Genomic DNA, 9,374 nt, shown 5'->3' on the forward strand with positions numbered 1-9,374 from the left:
AGGTAAAATGCAAACGGAGAAGCCGGAAAGTGGGTAATGTCCATGCTACGAGGAAGATGTGTCATCGTGGTATAAACAATGCCTGAATACCGAAGTTGGCATCAAAAACGTACCTTGCAGTGCGGCATGCAGCTACTGGCACATTCCCTGTGACCCAAGCTGCTATCAAAGAGGTTAATTGAAGAGCCGGCCCAGACGAAGTAGCACATACAGAGTTGTCCACTTAAGCAGGAAAGAGGATTCATTGAACAGCGGTAGATAACCGTGCCACACACCCGTTCCCGCATCCTTGTGGAGTGACCCACGTTGGCGTCAAAGGGGGTTCGTCGAAGAACGGCAGATCCACATACCCAGTGGTCCAAGACGGTGCTGCGGTTGGTTTCGAACTCTGTTGATTCACCGCAGCAGCCCGATGAGCTGCCCATTCGACCACACCGTAAAATAATTTACACGCTTAAATGTGAATAAGAGTGCAAATGTGTCTATAACTCACACCCTTATGGTATGCGTTGTACAAATCACAAACTAAGGGCGTGAGTTATAGACACATTTACACCCTTTTTCACTTTTAAGGGTGTAAATTATTTTGCAATGCATGGCTTGCCCAAGCACTCAGGTTTGAGGAAAAACGGTTAGGTACATTATGAGATTGATGGCCCCCGTAAAGTGCGTGATGTATGCTAAGATTGCTAACCTCATTAAACGTCGTTTATGATGTCCCCGCGGCTGCGCGTGGCAGAAAGCTTGCGCCACCCGGAAACGTTCCCGCGGCGCTGTCAGATGGCGCTGCGCATCCAGAAGGAAGCGCGTCAGAGGTGACTGACTGCAGTACGCACGTAATACGTGACACGTTTAGGCGATGTCAGTACGGCGTGTTGCTACATTTCTTCAATGCTAATCGCCTTAGCGTCGGCGAAGCCATTCTGATATAGTTTCTGCCGGAATTTTCTTTATTTTCAGCGCCCATTCAGTTCCGCAGTGCCGACAGACGCCCAGCACGAGAGGGCGCTATGCTTGCTGCGCGCCTCGTGTCCCATGTTTCTGCTCACGAAAAAAAAAAAAATACACTGGTTTCGATGGCAGCTTCTGTGCTCATTTTCTTTATTCCAACTTTCTCCAAGTGACATTATTATGAGGTCTTTTTTATGAGTCCGATATTTGCGTATCGTTTCCATCAATGACACCAAATTAAAAATAGTGTTTTTTTCGGTTTAACGCCCAAAGCCATTCACGAAAAACGAAGGACACCGCTGTGTAAGGAGCTCGGTGCCAGTGTTGACCGGCCGGGATTGTTTAACGCAAACCTACAGATCTGGTACACGAATGCCTTTGCACGGCTCCCCCATAGAAATGCAGCCAACGCGGCCGGCAAACGAACCCACGGCTTAGTACACAGCAATACAAGGGCAAAGCTGAGGTTCTACCACGGTGACTAGAAAGTAGTCAGCGTGACCGTGTTTCGATATCATCTGCTTGAGAGGCTACTTATGAGAAAATCCCAAATTTGCGACTTCTATTACAGCGGGGCGTGCAGCTAACTAAGTGTTTGGCAAGTGCTGAAAAGGTACTTTTCTCAGCGCTGATACGGCCTCTCGCGGATAATTTATTGCGCCCATGGCGCTGAAAGTCGCAGGCTTTGCTGCGATTAGTTATCGGGCACCAGTTTGCTTGTTTCAAGGGCTACCATGGGGGCCAACCGTTCTTGTTGGTTCACGCCTGTCAGGTGGGAGAGTACGCTCATTTCTTTGCCTGTTTACTAGGTTTGCACTCTCCGTGGAGTTAATATAACGAATTCCGCAGGAAAAGCTTCCCGTACCGCCCACGAATTGAAATCGGCAAGCCAAAGACCATTGTCGTATTGCTACGGTATGCACGCGCGCTGACGCAGACGACGAGATGCGCTCCAGACGAGACGCACAATCAAACGCGACGCCGAGCTTTGCGCCATGATGGTGGCGTCATCTAGTTGAGGCTCCTGCAAACACTCCCTTTCATGAACCGTAAATTTTACATGTAATTTTACAAAGAACCATCGGAGCCATGGCACACTCGGGGAAAATCAACTTTACACATTGTCCGTAAGAGCTTCCTACTTGTAGATGCTTGTTCTCGAGTAATGTTTTGGTTCTTTTTATCGTTACAGAAATGAGAGGTAGCAACATGTCGGCGTCCTTGCATTTGCTTCGTTTCGCACCCAGCCTTTTCTCTGGAGCTAGTTTACGAAATGTGTGACATTCTCGCTCCGTCACGATTTCTGCGGCAGAAGCGTGATCCAGCTGGCGCGAAGTGCGTGTTTTATGTTCGTGTTTTAGAAGCTGTCGGTCGCACGCTTCGTGATTTGTCAATTTCTCTTCTTTTTCCAAGTACGGCAATCGTTCGCCATGTTTGTCATCGTCATAAGGTGTTTCGCCTACGAATGATACTAGCAAATCGACAACAGAAAAAAGAAATCTCATCTCGATACCCTCAAGTGACCGCGATGCCAGGAGAGTAAAGACGTGCGTTTATGAACCGTATTGGCTGGGCCAACTTCGAACTCACATTCTAGACCAGACTTGTCATGGTAATTTGCAGGTATGTAATGTATATATTGAGGCTTGCGTAGTATTCTCCGCCTCATAGCTTCGTAGATATCAAACCACAGTAGACTGGACATGTTGCTTTCTTTTGTACATTCTTATATCGTTCCTACATGACGCGTATTTATATCTATCGACACTAAGTGGTCATGTCTTGTGCCTAAGCCAGTACAAGTTCGCGGACATACCAGGAAACTTCAAAAAAACCTTGTGTACGAAACCTACAGCATTTAAGACAGCTGTCCTTTAGGGAAACAAAAAACAAGGACCAAATAACATGGAACTCAAGCGTGAGAAATCGCCTTTAGAAGCCACTTCAATTTTAATGGTTACCAACTCTACCATGGGCCAACTTGATCGCTTTCATTAACGTGATCCATGAAATGGCGGAGCCACTGTTTTGCACTCGCGGGTTTGGCAGTTCAGAAGTGCTGTGTAATCCATTACCATATGCAGTAACATTAACTTTCAAGAAAACATCTCCCCCAGGACCGATTACAGCCTCGGCGCACAAATATGGAATTACCAAGTTCCGACAGTTGCAGCCCAAGTACGCACAAAAGCTGGCATGCACCGGTATTGCCGCACTGGTGCAGTACCCAGCCTTACTGTGTTTTACTTCTTAATAGCGTGTGTCATGCTTTTCACTTTTTAATAGCGTTTTACGCGAGCGTGTGCAAAACGACACCCTCAACATCATGGCACAACCACTGGTTCATTGTATTGAGGCGATGACACGTTTTAGCCCGTTCCGTCATCACTTAGGTCGCTGATGAAGGTGGCGCAATGCTAAAGGCGGTGCCTATAGCACTGCCTGGCTTTAGTACAGTTGTCAAAACATAGTCACTAAATTAATAATCAAAGCTGTTTCGGTAACAAATAACTTCTACAGTAATATTGCGCTTTTGAATCAATGCCAGCGCGATGACTGTGATTACTATATTAAGAAATACCTTGTAAAAGGGTGGGAACTATTAATATGGGAAATTTCCATCCGTGAGCGGTTTCCTCCATGAGAGGGGCAGTGACGTAAGAAAGAAGAGGAAACCAAATAGCGGTAAAGGTGCAGCCCGAAACGGCAAGCCGGCGTCCCGGCCCGAGACTTCCCCACAACAGCATTAAAGCAGTGTTGAATCCCCATCAACGTCATCACCGTGCTGTCAAAAAATGAACCTCCTTGCTCTGCTGATTTCAGTATTCACTGAAAACCTTGAAACAAATTGAAACGAACTGGTCATTTATCTCAATGTATCAATTCTAGAATACTCGGGGGACGAATCTTCTTGCACTTTCTAACTCACGCCTACCATTTTCTCCAAATAAACTCTTCCATCATTATTATATGTTTACTTGCGTGCCATATTCAGTAATAGCGATGTTCGGTCAGTAGAGACTCACAAGTCGACATCTGGCTTATGTTCACAACGACTTGTATTAAAACACTTCAACGAAATAGTGCTATAAAAATTGTTATGACGGGCAGAATCACGCATGTGGCTACGGAAATAAGAGCGTTGTTGTGAAGCGTGATCAGATAAAGTTTGTAGAGTTTACATTGCTTGAAATTTTGCTATGGTGTAGGGCTGATAAGGACAAGGTCGCGATATTGAATCCCGGCCCCGGCGGTCGCATTTCGATGGGGCGCAATGCGAAAACACCCGGGTACTTAAATTTAGGTGCATGTTAAAGATCCCCAGGTGGTCGAAATTTCCGGAGTCCTCCACTACGGCTTGCCTCATAATACGAAAGTGGTTTTGGCACGTAAAACCCCATAATTTATTTTTTGCGCGAAATTTTGTTTTAGCTTACATATAGCAACAGTTTACAGCAAGTACGCCATCCGACAATATCACAACATCGTGGTGTGCGCGAGATATGCAAAGAGCCGTCATTTATTCCTCCAAATTCAGACGTGTCAAAAGAATATTGTAAATTTTAAATTCTATCGAACGAAAACAATTCTGCATGCTTCCGGCCTTCCTCGCCGCTCTGGGATGTACAGATGTCCGCGTTCTACCATCTCTCACAATAGATTGTTGGCATTTTCATCATACGGCGAAAAAGAAATGGATCCGATATAATTAGGTTTAAAACATATATAGCAGAACGATTCAACATAGGAACATGAAAATATTAGTCTTTATTATTCTTCGTGCTGTTAAACTCCTTAGTAGCATTGAGGGAAACAACGTCAGTGAGACGACGAATTCATAGTTAAACCCATCAGTGTCCTCACAACAGGATCGCGTTCAATACGCGCAGAGAACTCCATGAATGACGTATCAGCAGACAGGCTAGTAACGTTCCAGAAGTGGCCGACCTTGGCACAATGGCTCGACTCAGCGAAACGGCAGCACTGCCTGTAGTGCCTGATGTAGGGCTTGTAGCTATCTAAAAATGACCAAGTCTTTCTTGCACAGTGCCTCAGGACTTCATGAACCGCCGCCTCGCACACTGTTCTCGAGCGAGCGATGTACTTCGTGAACCCCGAGTCTTTTATGTCCCCGGGATGGTAGACAGACAGCCTCGTTTGAAGGGGCAAGAGTCCGCGGCATCGCGTATTGCGTGTTTTGAGGGTATTCGAGGCAATGATACCTGCTAGGCACCCGAACGCTTCCGAGAGAACGATTGCTAATGCGCTCCGCCTCTTCGACCATGGCCGGCATGCTGAAATTCGGCATCGGAACCATGAGCTCGTCGATGTCGACGTGCACGTGGTAGTCCATTTTGGACAAGGACCGGAATATGCAGTCGTACAGAGCGGGCATCTGGCCATGAGCGTGGACGTGGGCGTGTTCGACAGTAGTGTCCATAATAAGCTTGAACGGGATGAAGGTCAGATCGACTCCCAAGGATTGCATCCCGGAGACAAGATGTTTCAGGTCCGAGGTCACATTCAGGTCGTAAAAGTAGAAACTTGTCGCTCCCACGGCCCGGTAATGCGCAATGAATTCGACGAACTTCCACAGGCCTAGGGCACCGAACAGAGGCCTAATGCATACGGCGCAACATTTCTCTGGGGATTTCTGTGGCGGCCGATGCAGTCGAAGCCACCGCAATGAACGCGCGCGAGAATGTTGTGCCGCGACTGCCACTCTTATGTCCTCATCCTGGAGAAGTGCTTTCTTCGGCGGTGGGCACAGTATCAGGGCGTTCCTGAAGCTCGGATTATAATAGGTCCACACCAGCCGGATGTGGGCTTTGAACGTTATGGTCGTCTTGGAGGTCCGAATGATGCACACCAGAGGTGGGTGTAGGATGGGAGCGCCATTTCCTTTTGTCTCGTGGCTTCGCACGAGGCTGGTGATGTGAATGGCGTGCTCGTTAGTGGTGACCAGGAATGCGGAAAAGACGTGGATGTGGTCTGTGATGGCGTGCCACGACTCTTGCTCCGTCCTCGGAGATCCTTGAACACAAAGACGGAGCCCTTGCGCGAGCTTTTGGTCCCACAAACGGAAGTTCCCCTCCGCTGGAATGTCCTGCTCGCTTGGACAGGCTGTCCCTGCGTGTAATAACACGTTCAGTAAGCGATTGACTTGACTGCGCCAGTGAGGCATCGCTGTTAATGCGTGCCCTTGATTGTGTGAGCGAAGAACCACCATTTTTGTGGAAGACCGCGCATGATTTCTTACGTAGTGGCCAGATCATAATTTGAAATAGGCGGAATAATGGAAATGATCGTCGTGTAATGTTTTTGGAAGCGGGGAGAAGAAAACTGCGATTACCCCATCCTCAGCGCACGAACATTACGTATCGAATTTCGCTAAGTACTGGACCAGAAATGCTGAAAAACGGAAACGTCTAGCGAACTTCGCTTAGTTGTGTGGAGTAGGCGAGCGCTGTCGAGCCCGGCATTGGTGATCTTTATTAGTGAGAAAACTGTACCTATGAAATTTGAGGGAAAGTTAAAACATGGAGGAGGACAGTCTAATGAACCTAGGATATATTTGTTTCAGTTATCAGATTGTTTGGGAATATGGCGGACGGCGTCACTGCTGACGATACAATTAGGCGTCTTTCAAAAAAGCATTGATGGGGTCTCTTGTCAGAAAATAAAATTTCACTGTATTTGATTTTGAAACAATGCTGTAACAGTTTAGTTAAGCTAGCGTCAGGGCTAGGCAGTACCGAAGATGAATCGATCCGAGGTACTGAATTTACGTTTTGGTATCTTGTATATGTATTATGATACATTCGGAAAGACGTGTATGACTGTCCGTGTCTTAGATACATCACTTGAAGTATCGTGGATCTTAAGGTACAAGATACATCTATCGCAAGACAGATGCCCACGGACAATGCAGACTAATAAATTACGGCAAATAAAGCTTATTCCAATAGGCTACAATTTTACGTATTCTCATATTTCTAACAACCACACGCTACCAGGAACTTAAAATACATGTCCATCTAGGGACTTGACTTTCTCCAACTTAAATAATGGCGAATTTCAGGCCGCCTCGACCTTCACGAGCAAATAGAGCGTTCTGCAGCGCAGCACGGAATGTCGAAAACAAGCATGGTTACCCAAAGCTAAGAGTCGTCATCATTATTCGTCAAACGATTAATCAGCCTTACGGTGTGAAGAACAAAAGAATAACATCATTAAAATTTCACAATATTGACTAACTTTTTAGGAAGCGCGTAGTAATTCTAGAATTAAGTCGGCGAGCTCTCTAAACCCACTCTTCTGCTAAAACTCCGTTGAATCAGCTATGAGGTATATAGACTGAAAATGCATCATAAATTGCATTCATATCCAAGTTAGGAGTTTTTTTAAGCTTCATTTTCCACGTTCTGCAAACACACTACCTGGAGCAGCAAAGCATTTTTGGAGCACCGTAATTGAGGGTGAACTTTAACGACGCCGATCCAGTCAACGCTAATTACCTGAGCAGATGCTCTGTAATAAAATACGAAGGGGCGAAAACTACAGTAAAGTCGAGAACGATACTTTCTACTGAACTTAGCCCACTAGCGAAGTTTACCCGGTCGCCGCTGTTGCACACGTCCCTGCGCACGTGTTTGAAGTCACGTGTTGTTGTTCGAAGTCATTAAACTCAACGGACATTTTCTGCGTGATTATTTAACGTTAGCTGCATCGCACTTCGTCATCGCTTAGCCAACTGTAATGATCTGCCTGTATCAAAATACAATTCAAATGTATCTTCGACCAGCCCAGGCCAGTGCCGTTTACTGTTCGTATCTCTTTTCTTTTTTTTCCTGCTCAGTTTTTCGCAATAGGTAAGATGTTTGAGCTAAATTTGGGATCTAAGTTGCCCCGCGATGGAAGTTCTCGACGTACAGTTCAGTTGGTCCGGCAGCGGGTCGGCGGATGGGGTTGGCGGATTGTGGTACTCCGTAGTTCCAAATTGCCGCAACGGTGGCGCCACCAGAGACGCCAAGTGGGGCGTCAGGTACATTGTGGCTACCAGGGCAGCAGCGCCAAACAGGACCAGTCGTATCAGCCATCGCACTGCGTCGTGGAGTAACAGAGAGATTTTGCACATGTTTTATGCCAGTCTGTACGTGAAAATTTTCGAGCGTCACATTTACAGCATATTGTGCGCTCGGGTAGATTTCCGGTTTGAAAGATTGGTAGGGAGACTCCTTAGTGGGACTTTTCAGGTAATGCGGAACTTTTATTTCCAGTGTCGCAATTTGCACTCATGCAGCGAATGATTGATTGATCGATTGGCTGATTTAGGCTCACCGCGGCTCCCTGTGCCAGGGATGACGCAATGCAACGCAAGCATTGCAATGACCAATCGCAATTACCGAACTGGTGAAGCTAATAAGTCGCAATAATTCTTGTTGGGTGAAACTAATGTAACGGCATTTATTCTGAACTAGGGCTAAGTGATGTAGGACGAATTACATTTTTTGTGTGTGCATGTGTGCGCTTAGGCGAGAAGAATGTTATTTTGTGTGCCTGTTACCGTTCGCCCAATTCCTCATCCAACTTTTGCGACGCCCTACATTCTGTCGCATACAATGTTATAGTTCGGCACCCTACCTCTCCTATCGCTCTCGTTGGCGATTTCAATTTCCCCGCTATCTCCTTAGACAAAAGCAGTGGTCCTTACCATGTCACACCCTTCCGAAGGCGTACGCTTCATGTACCTGTGCAACGACTTCAATTTAACGCAGCGTGTGAAGCCTCCAGCATATGTGTACCACTTCTTCAAATCTCTTAGGTTCAGTTTTAACTCACGAGCCTGAAAAGACTTTCTATTTAGCACATCTGCCGGGCTTAGCGACTACTGCACTCTTTCACTTACGTGTAACATCTAATCTGTGCGGAAGGCATAATCTACCAATGTTATTTGCCATTACAAAGACTAACTTCGACTCAAGTAACGCTGAAATGGAAGTAATTTGTTAGGGCTCTCACGCAGCTTTTCACGGCGTTCGGCTTAACAAAACTGATGCATCTTCAAAGAGTAAGTCTTACTGCTAATTGATAAGTATGTGCCATGGCGTTCTGTTCGTTGTTCTTTCCGGTTCCCTTGGTATTCGTCAACGCGGAACCGCTTTCGCAAGAAGAAAGAGATATTGTATCGGAGCGCGTCACTTTATGAAAGCAGTGAAAGATGGACGCCGTACCATAGCATGGTCTGAGAGTATAAACAGGCATTTGGGGCAGCCAAAGAAAAATTTTTACAGATAAGCTGTCTATGGCTAGAATGCCGGGATTTCTTCGTGGCATAACGTCGACAGAGAAGAACTTGGAGGATGCTTAAGCTTCATATATAAGAGTGCACCGTGATAGAATTCGCCAGTACATGTCCCTTA

The sequence above is a fragment of the Dermacentor andersoni genome, chromosome 10, assembly GCF_023375885.2.
Source record: "Dermacentor andersoni chromosome 10, qqDerAnde1_hic_scaffold, whole genome shotgun sequence".
Taxonomy (NCBI): domain Eukaryota; kingdom Metazoa; phylum Arthropoda; class Arachnida; order Ixodida; family Ixodidae; genus Dermacentor; species Dermacentor andersoni.